This window comes from Bactrocera tryoni, unplaced genomic scaffold (assembly GCF_016617805.1).
Source record: "Bactrocera tryoni isolate S06 unplaced genomic scaffold, CSIRO_BtryS06_freeze2 scaffold_926, whole genome shotgun sequence".
NCBI classification, from domain to species: Eukaryota; Metazoa; Arthropoda; class Insecta; order Diptera; family Tephritidae; genus Bactrocera; species Bactrocera tryoni.
The window spans coordinates 388138-413818 of record NW_024396573.1 but is presented as its reverse complement, the minus strand read 5'-3'; the positions used below and the strand labels follow the sequence as shown (position 1 = coordinate 413818).

General features: G+C 35.5%; 1 protein-coding gene and 1 pseudogene across 3 annotated transcripts in view; one reads left to right on the top strand and one right to left on the bottom strand.

Moving 5' to 3' along the window:
• Nucleotides 1-4937: 4937 nt before the first annotated feature.
• LOC120782093 (casein kinase II subunit alpha) overlaps nucleotides 4938-25681 on the top strand; it is a 42776-nt gene continuing 22032 nt past the window's right edge. The window contains exons 1-2 of one of the 3 annotated variants that reach the window (XM_040114241.1): nucleotides 4938-5195; nucleotides 5258-5332. The gene's annotated coding sequence lies outside the window, so the exon portion shown is untranslated. Of the gene's footprint in view, nucleotides 5196-5248; nucleotides 5333-5529; nucleotides 5630-25681 lie in introns of those variants that run through there. The other 2 variants (XM_040114240.1, XM_040114243.1) reach the window with 2 other exon arrangements.
• On the bottom strand, nucleotides 6803-8302 carry LOC120782094 (annotated as a pseudogene).

The window sequence follows — 25681 nt, the reverse complement described above, 5'->3', positions numbered from 1 at the left end:
TATAACTACTTTATATCCAAAACTCAAATTTTGTTTCAATAGAGTGCATGATAACCTTCGGCCGCACTTTATATCCAATATTCAAACAAAATTTAAGTTTTCGTTATAAAATTTATACATTTTGGTTATTATATCTGTCAGCGATTTCAACTTATTTTTTATGATACATTGGTTTGTATTATATATTATTATATTTAAAATATGAGTTTTGGATATAAATTGGTTATATTTTACGGTTATCATGCACTCATACATATTGAAACAAAATTTGAGTTTTCGTACTGTACTGTAACCTTACACTTTATTACGTAACATTATTATATAACGGGGCATCTCGACAGGATAAAACCTATGTCTTGCGAACTGTCAAATCTATTGCTATTGCCATTGCCAAATCTGTATGTGGGCATTTGTTATCATAAGATAATCATTTGCGCAAAGGCGTAGGGTAGGTAGGTTCGAGCTGATGTAGCGCATGCTTTGAGCTCTTGAAAAATTTATTTTATCATTTGTGAAGGTGGCATTTGGGTAGGTAGCTGATGTAGCGCATGTTTTGAGCCCTTGAACTGTTTAAATCTTTTATGTGGAAATTAAAAAATGGATAAAGATCGTTTTGTTTACAAATGTATTTCTGGGAAAAATAAGATAATAAGAAAAAGATCCTTTTTTACAAACGTATTTCTGGGAAAAATAAAAATTCATATTTTTGGACTACTATGTCATAATTGTGGCATACATTTTATATACCAATTAAAATAATAAATTTAAAATGAGCAATGATATTTTGATTTTCGCTAGTATAAGTTTATTAAATTTAAGATTTCGCTTATTCCCAAACCAATTTGCATAATTTTTCTGTAAATTAACAATATTAAACTAAATTATAATTTTTTGAAAAAATATTATTTTGAAAATGTATTTTATTTTTATAATATAACACAACCGTCTTAATACTCGCTCTTCTAATTTTCATATTACCGAAATGAAAATGTCGTAGGCATATGTGCAAATGGGATATGTTGCATCTTCGAAATTTTCATAGAAATGAAAACTGCGCTGTCAAACTGCTGAAGTGACAGCTTATAGCTTACGATATATGGCATACGATATATTGTAAGATATAAGCAATGTGGAGTCTCCACAGGCAATAGGCACGGCAATACAGCTCGCAAGACATAGATTTTATCCTGCCGAGATGCCCCGTAATATTACTTATGCATATGTATATATAAGTTAGAACAGTGACGGTCACGTTACCTAGTGACATGCCGGTAACGCGTGCCGGTTTAATTGTCACTTTTTCCTATCACGTTCTTAAGGGCGAATCAAAAAAGCTCCCAAAACTTTTGTATTAATGTGATCTTGTATCACCTTCTCGCTCACATATTTTCTGCTGTAATAAAACTATATCCTCCTTTCTTACACTTTCATTAAATTTGGTATAATTCAACAAAACTGCTCACAGGAAAGCGAGACGGTGCATTCTACAATAGCCTAGTGGGTAAACCACTCGCTTGTCATTCCTTCAACCTATAGTTCGAAACTCAAATATATAAAGATTTTTTTTTTATAAAATATATTTTTTTTTTATTAATTTTAATAAAAAAATGATTTTATTTAAATTTACATTAAATTCATTTCCTTCATCTTTTGACATTTTTTTTTAATAATTTAAAAATTATTTCTATAAATTCTTATATAGATACAAAAAATAATATATAAATATACTTCTATGCATTTTAACAATATATTGAATTACCATTTCCTTCCACAGCCAAATTGTTTCCTTTTTGTTTTGAGAAGCTTGCCTCTGGGTTGTAGCAACCAGAAATGTTGAATTTCTTCCGTTTAAATGTCAATTGTTCTACGATAACAAATGCGTAAAAATGAATTGAAAACTAAAATGACGATTTTACACGTACCTTTTACGGGAGTCGAAGAAGTTGTCGGGCATTCCTCCAAATAGGTGTCATCAAAAAGCGCTGGTGAATCCATCTGATTAAGAAATAAAAATTTGGCAGCATAAAAATTCATTTTAAATAACTTAACATAATGTAATAAAATACGACCGGGCTACAATAATTTACATCTTTTTCACAAATTTTCATAAATTTAGATGCACTAAGATTAAAAGCCTTTTTTCCCGGCTCATACATATATGCACTAAATATACATATATTTTTTCATATTGAATTAGTATTTGTTTTACTCATCCTTTTTCCAAATATTATCTTGAAGACACAAAATATTCACAAAAGTTAAAGAAGCACAATTATAATATCCGTAGGTTTAAATATTTATTTTAAATATAATAAATATGCACAAACACAAATCTGCACAATTCGCAACTATCGACGCGTTTGTAACCGAATTCTTTTTTTCTTCGAATTCAATTTGTCACAACGAACAAGCAAACGTCAAATTCACGGTATCATGCTGTACGCTTTCACATCCATCGTTTTCAACAAGCGGTGACCTCAGTATATACAGTAATAAACCTTTTCTTTGTTTACATACATATACTCACCTCTAGAAAATCTTAGGGTGTTGTGTTACACTTTTTTTGCTACTTTCATGGTAATCAGAGTTTTGTGTTAGCATTTAAACTACATATGAATTTTAAATTTTGATGACCGAGACTTTAAGAGATATTAAATAATGCAAGTGTTTACGTTTTTTAAGTGATTATATTGAATTACTTTGCATATCTGTTCAATTTTATTGGGATATTAGTTGTTGTTTAATGTTAAATCAGTTGTTTTTTTTTGTGCAATTTTTAAACACGCTTCAAGTATTTCCAATTTTTTGCATGCAGTAGGATACAATCGTGGGTGGTAATTTGTCGTTTGACATACATATGTACATATACAAATTGACAACTCGTTAGCCGTTATAGGAAAACATCAATTGGAAATTGAGTTTGAAAAGAAAGATATGTCGAAGTTTTTAATAAGAATCCATATTAGTGTTAATAATAAAGTTTATATTAAAAATTGTAGAGCCCTTTTATTGCTGCGAAAATTCTCAACCCCACGTTTTAAAATACTTTTTATAAGAATTAGAACATATTTTTCTTTAAGAATTTTTGAATAGGCAGGCAGCCAGCCCTCATTTTCGTCACATAAAATTTTTGTGCATTTCACATAGGTAACTACCTCCCCTTTTAAAAGTTAGCTTCTGTATTTTAATATATTTAATAGAGTCGTAGGATTTTGGATGCATCTATTGTGAGAGCTTAGAAATCTTTATTAATTATTAAATTATTTTGTGCAATATTTTTATTTAAATTTTTATGTAAATTATTAATTATGTTTATTTTAAGTTGAAAAGGTAAAAATAGGCCTACCGGGGAACCGAACACCTAAAAAAAAGTCCGTAACGCGCTTTATTGCAAACCTCTGGGGTGGTGTGGAAAATGCATAACTTAAATATTGAAAAATAAATTATCAAAAATAGTGTACGGATGAGAATTAGAACGATGTATTAAAAATTCAGCTTCAAATGCCTAAATATCTTCTTTCTAAATTAAAATTAATGGTAATAATATTTCAAAAACTTACGAATACAAACCGTTTTATGTTTTCTGTCTGTCAATTGAAAACAAATACATTCAGAAGAAAACTCACCACCAAGAGATTTAAAAACAGGGCTGCTTTTTATTAATAAGAACTCTCTACATAAAGAATATCTGACTATCAGTAAATGGTATTTTTATGGGCGAAACATGACACACTATGGCGTTTAAATCAAATATTAGTCAATATATGTCATTAATAAATAATTTCCTTTTATATTAAGCAACAATACTTATAGTTTTTGTTATTTAATAGAATAAATTTGCTAAGTATTTACTGCCTCAATATATACAGCACTACGTTGCTACGTCTGAAAATCCAAGATGGTCGCTATTCACCCCTCAGAAAGCTACCACGAAAAGGTTATCTACTGTATATACTGTGGCGGTGACAGCTAAAAAATTTGTTTGTGTTATTGTTTTATTTTTGCTTAACATCTGTTGAGTGAGGAGCTTATAATATAAAACAAACAAAAGACACAATAGATTGACTTCTTACTCATTTCAAATATTTGTGAAGAAGTGTTAGTGACAAGTAAAAATTGTGTAAATGTATTGGAGTTTCGGTCACGCAAGTTTTGCTGGGTATATTGTTATATAATATTACTAATACATGTATATAATATTACTTATTTGCTTAATAAATTAATAAATTTAAAAAAGAATATATCCATAAGCATGAATAGAGGAATTTTTGCGAAAAAGAGTAATTTAAGCGAATTGCCTTGTCATCACATGGCAGCGCCCCATTTCTTCGTAATTTTTGGTAAACAAATAAGGTTCAAACGAGTGTAAAATGTTATTTTTAAAATAAAGATTTTTTAAATAAAAACCTTGCTAAAAGTGTAAAATGTGGAATTATTTAAAAGATTATAGTGTAATTTAATTAATTTGAAGAGAAAAGTGTGAATAAAGTGGGTTTAACGTGGTGAAATAGCTTCTTAAAATGTTCGAATTTTGCGAATTTTTGAAATTTAAGGTCGAATATCTCGTAAACTAAGCGTTTGCGGTACCTAGAACCCTATATATTTTTTAATCAGGAGGACTTCCTCTTTCCAACGGTACCTTCAAATCGCGGTGCCAAAGAAATCGGAATCGCGGTGCAAAAGAAAACTTCAACAACGCACTAATTTTGGCAGTTCGTTTTAGAGCTGCTCTTCTGGCATCCCGTCTTTTTTAGTAACTGCTGGTTGACGCAACCCTGATTGTGTTTTGTTGCCAGCTCAGAAAAAAGATCAGGTTCCGCTGCCAGCTGACATGCGAGAGAGCAAGAAAAGAGATTCTGATCAATTTATCTATGCGGTCTTGCATAGGAGAGAAAAATTGCTTAGTGCAAACGTACACTAAAGAGAATATATATGCTGACGCGTTCGTTTTAATCTTGCCTAGTGTAAATGCCTTTGCGTGCTCCACAAATTATAAGGTTAAGGATATTAAAATATGCTTTATATAACTAAGAAAACTTAAAGTGTTGAAACTCTTGAAGTTATTGTAAGCATTACAAATTTGAATGAAGTTATTGAGTGTATAACCTATATTATTCTCCATGTGGTGGAATCATATAAACTTGGTAAAAGAGTGTAACAGAGACCCACACTTCTATGTATAATAATTCTGTAGAGTGAGTGATAAAACACAATTGTATATATAGTGCATTGATTGTAATCTTTTCAGATATTGCAGTATTGGAAGGATTCCATTTTTGCTATAATTATTTGCAACAAAGAAGATTTAATACCATTATTATATTGGAAAGTGGTTTGTAAACTTAGTCTACTGAACTTAGTGCCTTTTTAATGAGAGTCATTCATTTAATTACCTTTCATTTATTATAAAAAAGTACTTATATATACAAACTACCAAGTCCTTTAGAAATCAGAAGTTTTTATTTTGTAATCACTAATTAAATCAATACAAATTTTTTAAAAGGAATCGCTCTTCTCTTTTGTGTTAAGGTGGAAATAGTGGATGTTATTGGAGTACCTTAGCTTCATTTACTATCATACTTTTCAAGAAAAATAACTTTATCGGTAGACTTATACGAACAAACTCAAGGTATGTAAACGTTCTTATACTCTTGATAAAAAAAATTTATAAATTATATACTCAAAGCGAACAAATATCTTTGAGTGTCTCTTTTCTTTATATTAAAAAACTGAAAAAATTTGTCTAAAGGAATTCGATTTCTGAAAAAAATCTTACCGATGTGTTTCCGAATATTTTCGTGTAGGTTTTAGTGAATATGTGAAAATTGGTACTTGCGCTGTTTAATATACACTAGATGTCATAAGTCTATGCTCATCTGCAAGATAATTGTCTACTTCGTGAATTATTGACCTGGGGTTTAGAAAAACATCCCCCGATTTCGAGGTTAAAGTGATTATGTCCGAATAAAAGAGGTTCTTAAGATTAAGAAAATACATATACTGGGGTGTTGTGGAATCTGATAGTTGTCGGAATCAGAATTGAAACCGATCAGAAAAAGCAGTAGGTGTCATGAATTCAGACATTATTGGTTTGATATTCGAAACAGAATTTGTATCGGTTTTGGGTGTCACGGAAACCAATTTTATCAGCAAGAAGATAATCGCTCACAGATTTGAAATGCAAGTTAAGAAATCAAGTTATTTTATTGTTACGAATTAATGTATCTTTATTTCTATAGGAGAAAACATAAGAATAAAAACCGTAATGTTTTAATTATTGAGTTTTGAAAAAAAAAATGCGGATATTTAAGGGAGGAGCCTGCTTTAGAGGCTTAGAAATCGATGGGTTGGGTTTGTTTCAGTATCTCATTTTCACTGCTTATTCCTCTTAAATGCGTGCACGGATTTTTTAAATTTATATAGCACGGATAGCCAATGAATTAAACTGTGGTTTAAATGTAAATTTATTGTTTAATGTTAATTTGTTTTTTTAGATATAAGTAATGGGGAAACTTTAGTATACGATCCCACGATTTCAGGGTTAAAAGTGGTATGGTTGGATAGGACTGATGCTCCAGATTAAGAAAATATATAATTGTTGCCGCCGCAAACTTATAGTTTCCGAGATATTTGCATTTAAAGTTGAAAATTTTGCAAATTTTCTCTTGCAATTTCTCGATTGCTAGTAATTTAATTCATATTATGCTTTTTTATGCACTTACACTTCACTATATTGTTTCTACATATTTTTTTTTCCAGTAATTATTTAGTTATTTGCTTAAAATAAGCATTTTAGATTTTACACAACATTCATTCCATGCACAAAAAAAAAAAAAAATTCCTTGTTGACAAATAATAAGTGTTGCCATAATTACACATTTATCAAACGAATAAAAATGAATATAAAAACTCAAACCAAGAGACAAATACCATCTGAAATAAATTTTCCATTGTAATAAAAAAAGTTTTAAGGCTTATATGTATATTTAATTGCATCTAATAATTTTACAAAAGGATCGTGATGATTATTTGCAATATTTTTTCTCCAAGTATATTCATAAATTAAATTAGAAAAATCTTCGCTATTATTGTAATTGTCCTTAATAAAAAAACGTTTAATTACTCGCCACTGGGACTCGATGCGTTGAGTATGCGTCCCGGCCTCGTCAACGAACGGATTATCGGGGTCGCTGTGATTAACGCGTCGGTGCTCATATCCGTGACTGGCTAGACAGTCATATGCCCTCCAGCAATCAGTACATATAATACTGCCTTTTGCCACGTGCTTCTCTATCAAAGGTATGAGCACCTCAGCAGACCTGACATTGCCGGGACATACCTCCAGCCTAATTTCGTCACTCCCATCCTCAACCATCCCAAGAACCCAGTGGCCCTCGACTCTCCGCCCTAAAATAAGAAAAGATATATTAATTACATAAAAAAATTATATTTTTATTATTACCTTTGTTGTATTTTCTCTTCCCAAATTTGCTTTCGTCTATTTGAACAGTTTTACTAGGGCCACCAATTTTACCTACCGCTACCTGATGGTCAACCTGGTATAATACTACAGCTTCGCGGCAGTAATTATACCAGTCACATATTGTAGCGCTAGATAAAACTGGTTCCCTGATAAAACTGTTTTTCCTCACTTTCGCATGTGACCAATGAGATGCATACGCATACATCAGATACAATACCTGCGGAAGTGGGATTTTGACGTTTTCGAACCAGGTATCGCTCGACCTTGCCAACGCACTTCGGTTCCGACAACCCCCTTTCCGGCATCGGAACACCCCAACACTGCTACTTTTTTTTAACGACAGCGTCATTGGCATTTTATGCGTACGGCAAATTTTGGCTTTTAAAATCAAACCTTGTTCTTTTCAAAGGAAATACATTTCTTTTTTGTGTCAAATGTTTGGAATATTTTTATAATACTCCACATTGACTTCACTTCCGCCGCTTTAAGCACATTGGTTCGCTTTATAACACCTCGGCTGTTTGACGCTCCGACACAATCTATTTAAATACCTTAAGTTATATTTTTTTCAGTTTAAAACTTATATTACTTACCTGATGAATTTGCACTCATTTTTTAAAATTCAACTTTTAATAATTATATATGTATTTATATACAGTTGCGAGAAAAATAATAGCAGTCCCTTGAAGGACATACTGTCTACCACTGTAGTTTTACTATTTTTAAGTGTTTTCATTTTTTCTTCTTTCCTAAAGCGTTTACTAACACTAGTATTCGCAGTTAGTCATGAATAACCGTAGATTGGCATCATATTTTGATATTTTAATTTCACTGACGCTAAGTGGTTTGTATGGCGAGCACATTAATAGCAGCGTTTAATTGTTCTCTGAATAAAATTGAAAATTTAATATATACGATTTTTAAAAGTAAGTAATATTATCATTTACAATATAATAAGAAATTAATTATTGTGTTCACGCAATATATTTATCTAAAGTGGGTCGTGGAAAACATTGCAGGACGGAGAAACGCAATTTGATAAAAAATCTGATAAGTGCAGGTAAAACTTATAAAGAAGTACAGAAATTACTATGTTGTTCTGCAAAAATGATTTCCAATGCTCTTAAATACCAAAAATCATCTGAAAGACGTGGGCGTAAAAGGATTTTATCAGCATCCCTGGAGAAACGCATAGTAAGGACTAGCAGAGCCAATCCATCAAAGGCAGCTACACAAATTAAAGATGAGTTAAATCTGCCATGTGGAGTCCATACAGTCAGACGATGTTTAAGAGATAATAATTTGTATGCTCGGAGCCCCCGCAAAGTTCCTCTTTTGAAGAAAAATCACATTGACAAAAGACTAAAGTTTGCACACGATCACTTGTTGTGGCCACTCCAAAAGTGGCGAAATATTCTTTGGACCGATGAAAGCAAAATGGTTCTCTATGGTGGGAAAGGATCAAGGGAATATGTGAGACGTCCACCTAATAAAGAATATGATCCAAGGTATACTAGGAAAACCCTTAAACATGGTGGATCATCTATTATGGTATGGGCATGTTTTTCCTATCATGGTGTTGGTCCGATACGGCTCATTGAAAAAATAATGGATCAATACCTGTATGTGAATATTTTGCAAACTAACATGCTTCCTTATGCCGAAGACAGTATGCCACTGAAATGGATCATGCAACAAGACAATGATCCAAAACATACTAGTAAAGTGGCAAAAGAATGGTTTCGAGAGAATAGGATTGAGGTTATGGAGTGGCCAGCTCAATCACCAGACCTCAATCCAATTGAGAACTTATGGACTGATCTAAAGAAAGCCGTTTGGGATGAAAAACCAACAAATAACAAGGATTTGTGGGAAGTAGTTCAAAAGGCATGGTATAACATTCCATTGGAAAGATGTCGTCGCCTTGTGGACTCCATGAAGGACAGATGTGTTGCAGTCATAAAAAATAATGGCAATGCAACTAAATATTAATGTGATCAATAAAATTAAATATCAATTACCATTTATTTTTTGCCGTAATTACCTCTAAGTTATAATAAACTGAAATACTGCTATTTTTTTGCTCCATTAATTTATGTACTTGGTTCAAAAAAAAAATTTTAATAAATAAAATATCAACTTAACTTAAATTTATTGTGTGCAGAAACTTTTCTTTACGTTGTGGTAAAACCCCCTGTGAATACGAAGTACCAATTTTGTAATGTAAAATATGTACCAACAGTTTTCGAAACATGGGGTGGGCACTGCTATTAAAAATCTCGCAGCTGTATATTTTAAATTTTATGCTCTTTAAATTTGTATCCTGAATATATGGCTGCATCCAATCGCGGAATTCAAATGAAGTAAATATGAAACATATTTCAAAACGGGAAAAAAGGAACGGTACCTTGTTTAGTTGTAACAATACCCGTTATAGAAAATGTAGTTTAAAAATGGGAAACGCGGAATTGATAAATGTGAAGATAATGACAAAACGGACAACAAAAAGAACGGTACCTTGTTTAGTTGTAACAATATCCGTTATAGAAAATGTAGTATAAAGAGGGAGATATACCCTATTTAACATAACTTTAAGATTACCTTTGTGCATTAGCAGCCTTCGGCCACGCTTAAAAAACCCTGGCCAATCCAACACCAGGGTAAACATTAGTCCATTCGCGTCCCACTTCTTTCTGCATTGGCGGCCTTCGGCCGCGCTTCAAAAAAATAACCCTGGCCTATCCAACACCGGGGTGTATCAGGTTTTTTTTAATTAAAACTCCTTTTCGCGTTGGCGGCCCTGGCCGATCCAACACCGGGATGTATCAGGTTTTTTTTAAGTAAAACTCAAAAAAATAACCCTGGCCGATCCAACACCGAGGTGTATCAAAAATCTTGATATATCAAGAAAAAGGGCAATGATTTATGTATTTGGGGTATAATCCTATTTTTTATTCATGTTTATTCGTTTGATAAATGTGTAATTATGGCAACACTTATTATCTGTCAACACGGAATACTTTTGTTATTGTGCATGAAATGAAAATTGTGTAGAATATGAAATGCTTATTTTAAGCAAATAACTAAATAATTACTGAAAAAAAAAATATGTATCGGGTGATTTTTTAAGAGCTTGATAACTTTTTTTTAAAAAAAACGCATAAAATTTGCAAAATTCTTTATTTGAAACGTTAGATTGGTTCATGACATTTACTTTTTGAAGATAATTTCATTTAAATGTTGACCGCGGCTGCGTCTTAGGTGGTCCATTCGGAAAGTCCAATTTTGGGCAACTTTTTCGAGCATTTCGGCCGGAATAGCCCGAATTTCTTCGGAAATGTTGTCTTCCAAAGCTGGAATAGTTGCTGGCTTATTTCTGTAGACTTTAGACTTGACGTAGCCCCACAAAAATAGTCTAAAGGCGTTAAATCGCATGATCTTGGTGGCCAACTTACGGGTCCATTTCTTGAGATGAATTGTTCTCCGAAGTTTTCCCTCAAAATGGCCATAGAATCGCTGAGTTGTGTGGCATGTAGCGCCATCTTGTTGAAACCACATGTCAACCAAGTTCAGTTCTTCCATTTTTGGCAACAAAAAGTTTTTAGCATCGAACGATAGCGATCGCCATTCACCGTAACGTTGCGTCCAACAGCATCTTTGAAAAATACGGTCCAATGATTCCACCAGCGTACAAACCACACCAAACAGTGCATTTTTCGGGATGCATGGGCAGTTAACCACCAAGATCATGCGATTTAACGCCTTTAGACTATTTTTTGTGGGGCTACGTCAAGTCTAAAGTCTACAGAAATAAGCCAGCAACTATTCCAGCTTTGGAAGACAACATTTCCGAAGAAATTCGGGCTATTCCGGCCGAAATGCTCGGAAAAAGTTGCCCAAAATTGGACTTTCCGAATGGACCACCTAAGACGCAGCCGCGGTCAACATTTAAATGAAATTATCTTCAAAAAGTAAATGTCATGAACCAATCTAACGTTTCAAATAAAGAACCGATGAGATTTTGCAAATTTTATGCGTTTTTTTTTTAAAAAAAGTTATCAAGCTCTTAAAAAATCACCCGATAGAAACAATGTAGTGAAGTGTAAGTGCATAAAAAGTGCATAATATGAATTAAATAATTACTAGCAATCGAGAAATTGCAAGATAAAATTTGCAAAATTTTCAACTTTAAATGCAAATATCTCGAAAACTATAAGCTTGCGGCGGCAACAATCATATATTTTCTTAATCTGGAGCATCAGCCCTATCCAACCATACCACTTTTAACCCTGAAATCGTGGGATCGTATACTAAAGTCGACCCTAAGTAAGCAAAAAACGCACATTTTCACATTTGCTCAAACAATGGCTCTCTTCTGTTGAAGTTTTTGTTGCACTGCTTGCAAAAAATTTAACCAATTTAACACACACGCATTCTTTAAAATATATTTAATTGAATTAATGATAAATTATGAATTTTAAGTTGCAATTTTATGTACAATTTAATAAATAAAAAAGCTTTCAATTACGTGTTATACTGTTCCTTGAAATGTAAGCAAAATTACCGAATATGAACTGTCAAACGACGAAGAAAATAAGCACAAAAGGAAGACAGTAATAACCCAACGAATCAAAATGGTAGGTCTTATATATGTACATTTGTGTTACTTTACATAAGACTCGTTTCGGATCGAAGGATGAAAGTATTGACAAAATACGTCCATATAACGAAAATTTTCGCCTGCGGCGCTTGTTTCAATGTAATATATTATACTGAAAATCGCGCGATTTTTTTTCCAAATTTTCGTTAAATGGACGTAATATATTGCTCACTTTTCAGGGTCTTGTATAAATGGTTGGTTGGGTTATCTTGGTATTACCGATACATATACAATTTTTAATTTTCAGTGTTTTTATTATTTCAATAAAGTGGATTTCCACTTTAATTCATTGAAATAATAAAAATACCAAACATAGAGTCACTCTATGCGTAAATATACTTAAATTTTATAATAATTAGTGAAAATTGTAGGGAAAAACTACGATTTTACACCATTTTCAGGAGGCTACCCTAGAGCCCCCCGTGGTCCTAGGGGGGGAAGGGTGCTTTATTCAAAAGCTCTATTCATTACCTTTCAAATGAGGGGGTAGCAAGCCCCCAGTCCCCTTCCCCAAAAAAACAAAACCTCTTCAAAATGGGATACTAAAGTAAAGTTTTGGGAGGGAAAGAAATAATTGATTAAAGCAAAATTTCTTGGGTTTATAGTTATATATTTAAACATCATCCGAAAATTTTTTGAATATGAATTCTTTGATATTCTGCCTTAGGGAAGCAGTTGCTCGATGCATCTCGCATGTGCATTTGTCTGACGGCGGGCAGTATGCAGGTTGCAATTTCTATCGGAAACAAAAAATTCAAAGAGATTCAAATTTGTTAATAACTTATGTTCAAGATTTTAAATTTTATGTTGTTTAAACATATATATGTTCAAACTTAACTTTTCTTAGTTTTTTTTTTTAGTTTAAATAGAAGATAATTTAATGCCAAAGATAATAAACTTTGCCCCAAAAATCGTAAAAATGGAAAACCGAGAAATCGCGCGACAAAGTCTGCGCTTTCTGCTCATACATTTTAAAGCGATTTAAGCAAAAAAATATCAATTTTTTTTAAGATTCTAAAGCAGTTTCCTCCCTTTAAGAAGATTTAGAAAACGTAATAAACGTAACTTAAAGACAAATGCGTCTTTGTTCATTAGATATATGTTATCTCTAAAATCTTTCTTTAATTCGGAACTTATTAAAAACTTTAATAGGACTGCTTCCAAATGTATTCATTTGCAAGTTTTGTCACATTAGTAAACAGTTGGTTCGAATATTGGTTTTGCGTATGTTCGAAAAGACGAAAATCTAATCAGATTCTGTGACACCATTGATAATCAGAATTGGTTTGCAATTCTGACATCTAAGCAATTCTGTCTTGGATTCCACAACACCCCTGATAAAGTGGTGATCAAAGTATTTGCATCCAGAATCAAATATTTCTTTCCATATTCGGGTAAATTTTAGAATAGCATCCCCCGATTTCGTTGTTAAAATGGGTATGTAAGGATAGAGAAGGTCCTCCAGATCAAGAAAATATATACATATACATATATCGGGTGATTTTTTAAGAGCTTGATAACTTTTTTAAAAAAAAAAACGCATAAAATTTGCAAAATCTCATCGGTTCTTTATTTGAAACGTTAGATTGGTTCATGACATTTACTTTTTGAAGATAATTTCATTTAAATGTTGACTCATGTGGTTTCAACAAGATGGCGCTACATGCCACACAGCTCGCGATTCTATGGCCATTTTGAGGGAAAACTTCGGAGAACAATTCATCTCAAGAAATGGACCCGTAAGTTGGCCACCAAGATCATGCGATTTAACGCCTTTAGACTATTTTTTGTGGGGCTACGTCAAGTCTAAAGTCTACAGAAATAAGCCAGCAACTATTCCAGCTTTGGAAGACAACATTTCCGAAGAAATTCGGGCTATTCAGCCGAAATGCTCGAAAAAGTTGCCCAAAATTGGACTTTCCGAATGGACCACCTAAGACGCAGCCGCGGTCAACATTTAAATGGGAAATTATCTTCAAAAAGTAAATGTCATGAACCAATCTAACGTTTCAAATAAAGAACCGATGAGATTTTGCAAATTTTATGCGTTTTTTTTTTTAAAAAAAGTTATCAAGCTCTTAAAAAATCACCCGATATATAGTTACCGCTGCCTTATGATTTTTGAGATATTTGCGTTTAAAGTTTAAAAATTCAACTATTTAAAACGTGTGTTTCTCCGATTTATAATTAATTTTACACTTATCTTTTCAACTTCTGTATCCATTAACACTTCACTTATTCGTTTCTAACTATTTATTTTATATTAAATAGTGTAAAAATAACTTTAATTTCATATTAAACTGATACTTTGACAGTATCTGAATCTCCAAATTGAGATCCCTTATTCCGGGATCCCCGGGATCGGCATGGCTTAAGGCCTCGCGCTCATTAGCTAAAACGGCTGCTTCGGCTGGGAAATTGGGGCGGATTTCCGCTATTCTTCCAGCCGGGATGAAGCGAGTGGTAGCTGCTGCGATCACCTTGCGGAATTGACGTTCGCCAACGCATACGTCCGTAGGAATAGGTAGAGCGTTGAAGGTGCTCTCAGTAAATTCTGTGAAGCCGACCCAATTAGCTTTGTTAAAGTTAATGTAGGTGCGGTTGTCCACAGAAACAAAATCAGGAGGCTTCTCGATCGAGATAATTATGGGCAGATGATCTGATGCAAGAGTTAGCATAGGTCGCCAGGTTATGCTATTTATCAGACCACCGCTAGCAATGGTAATATCCGGCGAGCTATTACAGGTGCCCAAAAGTCTGGTGGGGGCTTCGTCATTCATTGTGCAAAATGTCGAATCGTCAATCTGTTCCGCCAGTTTCATCCCCTACGGTCATTTGACAGGCAGGAATGCCAAAGATCATGGTGCGCGCCTAGTACCAAACGGTTTTCACCACGAAGTAGCGCACCTATATTCGGGTGATATCCTGTTGGGCAACATGTAACTGGGGGGATGTATATATTAAATATTTCTAGCTCGACATCGCCTGACCGGATAGCTATACCCTGTCATTCTAGGGTAGTATCCCTGGGGTCGATGTTTTTGTCGATTAGACGATACTGCACGGTGTTGTGCAATATGAAGGCTAGGCCACCACCATTATCTCGCTAGCGATCTTTACGTAATACGTTGAAACCGGCACAACTCAGAAGATCTGAGCGGCTGTTTAGCTTGGTTTCTTGGACCGCAGCTATCGATACACGTTCCCGATTCATAAGTGCAACTATCTCCTCGTCAGAGGGGGAGCTATGTTGCCTGTTTGAGCTCCTGGGGACCGTAGAGGTCCTCTGTTGGCCACTCGGATTGAGTGGCGGCGCGGCGCGCGAACTATGTGCGGATTGCACAGCCGTAGAGACTTGGGTCGCAGTATTGCGCAGGCAACATGGGGCCACGTAACGCGTGGTCCACTCCCTATGAGTCTTAAGGCCTGAGCAGGTCTTAAGATGGCTCCATCCATTGCATGTGTTACACCTGACCGAGGTGGAGTTTGGATGGAGCCGTTTTGCGCATACGCAGCAGAAAAATTCCTCCGGGCCCGGGTTGGACTCAATGCCAGCGCGAGTCAGGAGGATACGGAGCAACCCTGCTGCAAGGCATTGCTCCAGTGACGACAAAGACAAATTAACACTTACCGATCCAAACGGTGTTAGATCGCCGAAAGAACGGCCCTTGGTCGGATGAAATCCGAGTCAATTCCGGTGCGTAGAACCAGCTGTCGTGGGAATTGCAGAACCGGCTATCGTGGCATGACAAAAGACAAGATATTCTTTCTTTATTTTTGAGATGGCCGCCTTAGACACTTTATAACCCAACGTCAATCGATTTCAATCAATACCTTCATCGATTTTTTTTTAATCTGAGCTTTCTGATGCAAATTGAATATGATTTGAAATGAAGTTTTCTGCTTTAGTGACATTTTGTAACACACTAACTATAAACCACTCACAAGTTCAAACGTTCATAATACACTACACGACACCGACAATATTTTTTTACATAGAAATTCGGGGCATACATAACTATTGTTTTTCTTGCTAAACAAACAGTTGGGTTTAAAATAAGACAAGCTCAATAAAGTTAACCACGCTGGTCGTATAAGTCCCGACCTGTCTTCTAACGGATAATATTGTGTCCGTCTTAACAAAGCCTTGTGCAGTATAGCTGCCTCAGGGAGCGAGGAGACGCTGACACAGAATTTTCCTCTTCTTGACTTCGTGCATCTAATCTCCTTGTTGTAGGTTGTTAGGTGTTGCCAGTGCGCTGGTCTTTATTGAACACCGATTGCTTAAGTACCGTTTATTAGTTCACCAGGAACAGGTTTGTTTTCTGGTGGACAAACGCACCAATCGATCATACTGGTTTGTCGCAGTCAGCCTGCTCTCTAGTCTTGCCACGGTAAGGTGTTACAGTACGTACATATTTTACAAAATAACCAAAGAGAACAAATAATACCCCTATGTCAGGAAATAAATAACACATTATTTGTTTTTCACATTGAATTCCGTTCGGCATTGGCGGCCTTCGGCCGCGTTTCAAAAAAAATAACGCTGATCGGATCAACACCTGGGCGTGTCAGTTGAACTCCTTTTTCGCTTCACGAAAAATAACCCTGGCCGATCAAAATTCGGGATTTATCAATATAATGTAAATTCTAAAAGATTTTACATTACTCGTCACACGATAATGAATTTTGTATCGACAATATAATATTTATTTTTTAATTGTTTTTATTCGACTACAAAAAATGGTAACACTAATTTTTTGGTTGTTTGCAACCATTTTTTTTATTGTAAGAATAAAAGGATTTCAACGAAAGTAAAATATGGAGTTAAAGTTATTTTTGCACTATTTAATACAATACAAATTTGTAGAACCGAATTAGTGAAGTGTTAGTGGATATAAAAGTTAAAAATATTAGTGTAAAATGCGTTATAAATCTGAGAAGAACGCATTGAATTTTTGATCTTTAAATGCAAATATATCAAAAACCATAAGCCAGCGGCAACTATATATACCGAGGATTTAGATTGATAGATGAGGAATGCACCGCGACCTTAGGTCTATTGTGCCCTCTCCTAATTCACAAAGACTCACTTAGCCCTAGCACATTGATGAAGTCCAATATTATACCGGGTGCTAGTGAGGCGTTGCGATCCCTATCCGGAAACGTGGATCCAAGGGCCTTAATACTGCATCTACAGACTGCTGTGCAGTCGATCAGCAGGTGTTCCGGTGTTTCAATCCGTTCGCAGGCTCGTTGCTCAAGGTGATGTCCAGCACCTCTCTCCTGCTTATAGTTATGAATGTGGGTTGAGACCCCACATTCTCTATAGCTAAGTTACTACATAATATGTACTCTAAAAGAGAGTCACCTCTTGCGTTGCAGTTTGTACTGCCCCATTCCAAGTGGTGGGGGTTCGCGTCGCAGCCAATGATTAGAGGAAGCCTGTACCTTCTGCAGTACACCACCAGTCTTTCCACCACCTCCGGGGGTGCCGTGGATGCCTCCTCTGGGAAATAGGCTGAAGCCAAAACGAAGTATTTGCCTTCGAAGTCCCTGGACTGGAGCCACCAGATCCTGCGTCAGGAACTCTGAAATGCAGAAGAATTCAATATTATTTCTGACCGCTATGCAAGTTCTAGGTCTCTCGTTAGAGAGATCCCAGATTACCTTATAGAACTCCGTTTTGAGGCCTTTAACCTCTCCTCTATAAACCAAAGGCTCTAGGATCAGCAGGATGCTTAGTTTATCCGCTGTGAACCTGCTCGTTATGACAGCTGAAGCTGCCGCCGCGTGATGCAGGTTCACCTGTGCGACTTCCGTGTTGACGGCCACTATAATAGTGGTTCTATGAGGGGCAGATTCTCATCCCCGCCGTCAATTGCGCTGCCATCCAGTGGGTCTCCTAGCCCATCGAGGAGTTCCTGCGTGGAGGGTAGCCCTGCTCCCTGGCCACAGGACCTCTCATCGGGGACGTCGGAGGTCGCAACAGGCGTAGCCTGCCCAGCCCTGCTCTCGCTGCGTTGATTCGCAACCTCATCCACCTGCATTCTTTCTACCTCCGGGGCCGCCACAGTCGGTGCCTGTTTTGCGGTACTCCTGCCTTGTTGAGTACCAGCGACGTACGATGTACGACTCGTCGTCTATGTACAAGTACAGTCTCCAACCTTTCATATCACCTTTTTCCTCCACCTTGCTGCTGACGACGCGTTAGGCTGAGATACTGAGGCCCAAGTTCTGATTCTTCACCAGACCTAGGGCGAACTCATAGGACTTGTCGCCGCATTGGGGGAGGAACATTGTCATGCTGTGCATGATTGGCAAGTCCTCCACCCTTCTCGCACAGAGGACGGGACCTTTCCAGCTTTGGGGTGAACTCCCGCAGCCAGTTGGCGGACGTCTCGTCCTTGCAGTCCCCCTGTACCATGCTTCCTTTAAACTCCACCCCAAGGAAAGACGCCACGTATTCATTCCCTCTGAATACCTCTTCCATGAGGAGGTCCTTTAAAAGCATCCGCATATCTGCGGCGCCCCTCTTCCACCCGGTGGGAAGCCGGTGCGGATGGTTAGCCTCCGGCTGTCCTTGTGCTGCTGCGCCTCATCCTTTTGGATGACACTGCTCTTCCGTCACCTCGCATTGCGGTCAAGGTTGCACTGACAGGGCCACGGTTACTAGTGCCGCTGCCTTGCGCGCGAGCTGGCACGGTCCTGCCACGCTCCTTTGCCGGGGATACACTGTTCCCTCTACCTCGGGAGTCTTGCCCGATGTGACTCCACCGAGTCCGAGCCACTAAGCCGTCTGAGGGGGGTCTTGGCGGCTCTCGTAGCTGCCTCAGCGGCCACAGGCATTTTCGACAGGCGAGCGCCGCTGCATAAGGGCATGTCGTCGTCATCATCCCTGGCATGCTCAAACAACGCCCTCTCCTCTTGCGAGAGAGCGTCAAGGAAGCTAAACTTCCGCCTAGCTCCTTGACCCACCTTGCCTGCCGCTGCGCCGATTTCCTTTTCTTTGCCGTTGTCCTCGGTTGTTTGGTGTTGTTGTTGTAGGTTTTTGTTGAGTGTTCATCCTGTTCTTACGACCTTTGGCTCAACGCGGTGAGCTGTCGGGTCTATTATTCTAATGGAGAACTAGGGGGTCCGCCACGCCAAAGCCCCTTGACGCGGTAAGGCCACAGTTACTCCCCAATTCAGCCCGGTGTTGGGGAGGCTCCGTTAGAATACAGCCGAATTTACCTCCTGGCTGCAAATCATCCAATGGGCACGGGTGTCGCATAACACCCTGGATTAGGAGGTGTTAGCTCTTGGTTGACGCACGTATGTGGCATCCGGCATCCTGCCTGGGCAGTGCCTATCAGCACCACCCACACCGGTTGGGGGGTGCCGAGTATGCCTTGCGCTTAAGCCTCTGCACTACGGCAAGGTGCCTACCATTCGCAGATTCAACTCCATATTTGCCGTATTTTGCTAAGAATAAAAGTTAATAAAAAAAAGGGTTATACCGTCTAAGTAAAATTCATTATGAAATGTGATGAAACGAAAGAAGGAATTCTACACGAAATAACTGATAACACCTCGGTGGTGGTCCGACCAGGATTATTTCTTCAAGCGCGGTCGAAGGCCGCTGTCGAAGGAGTTATACGCGAAAAAAACTGATAACACCGCTGTGTTGGGCTTTTTCGTTATTGTAAAGTAAATAGATTTGAAAAATAAATTAAATATTGAATTAAAACTATTTATGCACTATATAATGTAAAATAAATGTGTACAAACGAATTAGTCAAGTACTAGTGGATATAAAAGAGCAAAATATAAGTGTAATATTATATTAATTTTAAATCGCAAAAATACCTAAATCAAATAGTAGTAATTTTAAACTTTAAACGCAAATATTTCGAAAACTATTGGTTTCCTGCGGCTATAACTATATATATTCTTAATCTGGAGAATATCCTCTATCCGACCATACCCATATAATTCCCAAAATCCTGGGATGGTATTCTAAAGCCGACCAATTCATTTTATACTGTTATAGAATACAAAGAATTAACCTTTTAAAGAAACCCAAACACTTGTTATTTATTAAAAACATTTATGATACTGTATATAAAAAATGTGACATTTATGTCTACTTTAAATTTGAAAATTCCGAAATTGCAAAATTTCAACAAGTTATTTCACTACATTTGACCTTTTTGCAGTTTTTTTAATTAAGGGGTCAGTATGGTAATCGTTTTTGCAATTTTTTTTTTTGTTTGCATTTTCTGTACCCTTATACCCTTAGAACTAATGTAGAAACCCACTTTACCATTGGAAGGTTTCGAAAAAAGCCCAAAAATATTAATACCGCTCGACGTTCGGAGCGCTCGGAGTGCACATCTGGCACTTTAAACGCGTTTTTCTCAAAACAAACTCTTTTAAACTGGCGAACATGATTCCTGTCGAACTACTCAAGCGATTTGCTTAATTTTTTTTTTAATGTTCACAAAACGCCTGGCTATCGTCCCTAATAATTAATTATAATTTATTGACAATGTTATGACAAAATGTATGTAAAACAACATGGGGAAAAATTACAAAAAAAAACAAACGTTAATTATTTTTTTATTTATCAACATGTTTTCATGATTCTAGTAGGGAAGATAACCATTCACGTTCTTTTTAAGAATAAATTTAATAAACAAATAAGTAATATATAATAATATTACGTAATGAAATAATAAAATACTTATGTTATCCCGGGTATTGGCTGGACCGGGGTTATTTTATTAGAGCGCTGCCGAAGGCCACCAACGCAGAAAAGAGTACTTCACATACTCAATTGTCGCATGAAAAAAGTAAGAAAGATTTTTTATAGTTAATGAAGAAAAAAGAATCACGCGAAAGTGCAAACAAATAAAACTTTCAAAAACCTTCATATTTGATTTTTAAGATGTGGCAACGCTCGTTTTCCTCATAATTGTAAACACTCTAACCTTTTCAGCTTTGCTAAGCAATTTTGTAATTAAAAACAAAGTAAAAGTGAAATGTGAGCTTAAAGGGTTTGTCCGGAAAGTAATAGGACTGAGGCGATTTAAAAAAAAATTAGGAATCAATCGTTACAATTCTTTAAACACTTTCAAAATAGGCTCCTTCTGCGTCGATGCAGCGCTGCCAGCGCGTGTTCCAAGGAATTCTTAGATTCTGGATCCACTGTCGTCTCAAAATGCTTGCCTTTCATCGGCCTTTTCAGGCAAGGAAATAAAAACGGTCCGAGGCTGTTCACAAGAAAGGCCGTGTGAACCGGGGCGTTTTCGTGGTGCAACTTCCAATCGCCTGCGATGTCGGTTTCGATTGACCCTTCGTTTGAGTCTCTTGAGGACTTCCACGTCAAACTTGGCTTGTCCAGGTGGAACAAATTCATGTTGGACGATGCCTTTGATGTCTAAAAAGACAATGAGCATCGTTTTCACTTAGGGTTTGCTCATTCTTCCCTTTTTTGGGCGAAGAGACGCCGGCTTATGCCACTCGGAAGATTGCCTCGTTGTCTCGGGATCATACTCAAAGATCCGTGACTCGTCTCCTGTGATTACGTTATTTAAAAATTGGGGGTCACTTTCCACTCGCCGTTCTAACGAAAGCTGCATTTTCAGCTTGCACCACTCACAGAAACACGTCACGCGAAAACGTTTGCCCTGACTCGCCAGGTGCTCGGAGCCGCGCGTTCGCCAGCTAGAAACGCCCTCTTTTACACATTGTGAAATATCATGTTTTACTTATACAATTCTTTTAATTTTTAAACGCGAATATTTTGAGAAGTATAAGTTTTAGCAATATTACATATTCCTCCTCTAGAGAAGCTCTGCTATCAACACAGATGTACATAAGTACCCCATTTATACCGAAATTCGTTATATGTCTGGGTATGTGCTGATGGGGGGAACTTCTCCAGAGGAAGAATATGCAAAAATAATGATGCTAACACTTATGTTTTTTAAAATATTCGCTATTAAAAATTCAAAAATGTGTATTAATAAGACATGATATTACTCAATGTTTTTTTTGTAATTTTGTTTGACATTTTTCATTTCGTACACTCGTGGCCACGCAAAACTTACCATTATACTTTCATAAATTTTTTTTTCGAACTTTTTTGTTCTTTCGGGATTTTCTTCAATTTTATTTTGACTAAACGTCGTGTTTCAATTAAAGAAACATTAAAGTAAACATCAATTTCATTTATAAAGTAAACGAAAGTAAATTAAAACAAATTAAAAATATCAGTTCTTCATCGCATGCCAGTTTCTTACATTTCGCGCTCATTTTGTTTTAAAATTTTAATATTTTTAATAAATAACATGTTATTAATTTATTTCTAAACAAAAATTTCAATATTTCAAAGTACCTTATAAAGTGTTGTCAAATATGCACAACACTTTAAAATTTTAAGTGGTAAGTGGCAAATAACTGCAGCAATATTGCGACAGTGTTGCTTTTCTGCAGATACTCAGCTGATACTTATATTGCAACATTTTTGCGTCGAATATGATGCCTTGCGATACTGCCGCAGTGATTGAGACTCGAACATACCCATACACTTTAAGCATTGAAATATACACATTAAATATTGGAATAAGTTCACATTTCACTTTTATTTTGTTATTGTTTAGCTAATTTATTAATTAAAAAATCACTTCGCACACTCATGTCTGAAAAGGTTAGAGTATTTACAATTATGGTAAAAACCAGCTTTGCCACATCTTAAAAACCAAGTATGAAGGATTTTTCAACGACAGTGTTCTCTTTGTTTGCACTTTCGTGTGATTTTTTTCTTTATTATCTATAAAAATAATTATTTCCAACATTTTTCAAGCTATAACTGAAGTACTTTCGCGTAGTACTTTTTTCTGCGTTGGCGATCTTCGGCCGCGCTCTAAAAAAATAACCCTGGTCGAGCCAATACCCGGTGTGACTGAAGTACTTTCGCGTGGTTCTTCTTTCTGCGTTGGTGGCCTTCGGTCGGAATCTAAAAAGATAACCCTAGTCCAGCCAATACCCGGTGTAACTTAAGTATTTGATTATTTTATTACGTAATACTGTTATGTAAGAAAATATCCATATGCATGGAAAGATTGTTTATACTTTTTTTAATTTGAAATGTAATTTATAGGCACTTGTGTTTATTAGAATTAAGATTGCTAAATAAAAAATGAGAAATTATAGCTGAAAGGAGGAATTTCAGCGAATTGCTCTTAATAATTGTTAGCTACGAATGTAAAAAGTAGTTTTTAAAATATAGATTTCTTACTTATAAAACCTGCACAACGTGTAAAATGCGAATTTGTAAAATAGTTTACAGTTTAATTAAATCAATTTTCAGTGAAAAAATATACATAAATGTAAATATAGTGAAATAGCTTTTTGAAATGTTCAAGTTTTTGGAAATTTTGAAATGTTCTATCTTTTCTAGATCCGATTTTTTTTTCGTATAAAAAAATAAATTGTACATTATTCTAATTCTGTATGTTCTGACATTCGTCTATATGTACATAATAATTAACAATAATTAATTTCACAAGTACATTGTTAGAGCTATTGATTATTTTCGTTATTATTTTATTTTTTTCGTGCGGCACAGATGTCGCAAGCATCGATGGATGTGCCGCAGCGGAAGGGGGGGACAAAAATTCAATATCTATGGAATGGCATGAATGAACATTATTATTAATGGTGAATGTCCGCGTTGTGTAACATGAAAAATTTAATTTGTTCAACAAAAAATTATGTAAAATTTTATTAATTAAGCAAATGGATCGTGAAAAAAATTTCTATAATATAGCACGAAATTTTTTCTTTGACTTCACACAATTTCGGACCATAGCACAGTGGTCAGTCTTGTATGGAATCTTTGGCCAAAAATACTTCCACTGCCTAAATAAAAATAAAACTTTTACCAAAGCTTTTAAAAATCTCCGTCTTCCGTTTCCCACTTCGCCACCCCTCGAAGGTAACAAATTTTAATTAATTATATTAAATTAAGAAAGTTGATAAACGAAAAAAGGAATTTTTTGAATATTAGTCAACTAAATCAAAAACTGATTTTAATAAAATTTATTTACTTTTGCATGATAGTTTCTTTGACGGGTGATGAAAGGATCTAAGCTCAAAAGCATTCGGTTTAGCAAGTCCTGATTTGTAGCGATCCGTTAGTTCTTTCGTATATGATGGAGTCGATACATCTTAACGTCCTTATTGCTTGACTCAACTCTCAGCTCTTATGAGAGCTCTCCAATTGAAACTGCTGCATATTGAATAACAATGAGAGCGTGAATTACAATTTTGCGGACTGACGAGGGAAGATAATACCAGGAATATTTTGAAGTTAATTCCTTTGCAGGATCTAGCGCAAATCCAGTGCTTTTAGGGTTTAATAAACTTATTCCTTTTGAAATTGAATTCGAACAGTACGGCAATAGCGGGTGGACGAAGATTTGCAGTTTTTCCAAATTTGTTTTGCTCTTCATCATTTTGCGATTTTATTATTAGTTGAAGAGGGACATACATATTATATGTTGTGACAAACAAATTATTATTTTCAAATTTCTGCTTATACTCGCTCTAAGAATTGCCAACAAAGCTACATATTCCTATTGATAATAGGTAATTAGAGGACTCATTCCGTTCATTAATTACATTTGTGACGCAATGTGGTCCAATAATTTTTTTATCTCAACTTCAGCATCAGATTTTGAGACCTTTATTTGCTCAGGATAAATGTTTTTCTTTAAAATGTCATTACAGCAGGGTAAAAAGTTAATATCAAGTTTTTTGTTAACGAAGCTTCTAATAAGTAGATACTGATGCTTTATTAAATTTGCTTCGGTGATAAGTGATATTACTTCACAAATTTGCAAAACACCAAAATTCAAAAATAAAATATTATATATAGGCGTGAAAGTTATGATGTGCCTAAATAAAAGTACGTATAAAACAAACATTTGATAAAAGAGAGAAAATGAAAACCAAAGCTCAAATATGTACATATATATATGATGAAAAAAAACATAAAAAACAATAAAATATGCACGAAAATACGTGCACATAAATACAAAAAATTATATCGCATGCCTGGTAGAATAACATGAATAACAAAGAAAGTTGCAAAAAGTTGCAGCTGAAATCAACAGCATAGATTTAGAAAACATTAACTGATATAAACAAACTTGATTCATTTGAGGCGAGACAGGGATCACAACTTTTTGTATTCCTTAAATTGATGTATAAAGAAAAACATACCACTCAAAAGGGCACTTATAAAACAATTGTTTTAAAATAGTAAAACAACATATTATTACATAAAAAACACTTTTTTTATATAACATATACATTTGTTATCAATACTCATATCGATTTATGAGGATTAAACACGATTTTATATTGCACTTTAATTTATTATAAGAGATAATTTTTAAGCTATTTCCGCGTGTTTCTATTGTCTCACTTCTCTCGCTTTTCGTATCCCCTACGAATGGAATAGAGCAAAAATGTATTTACCGTTAGTT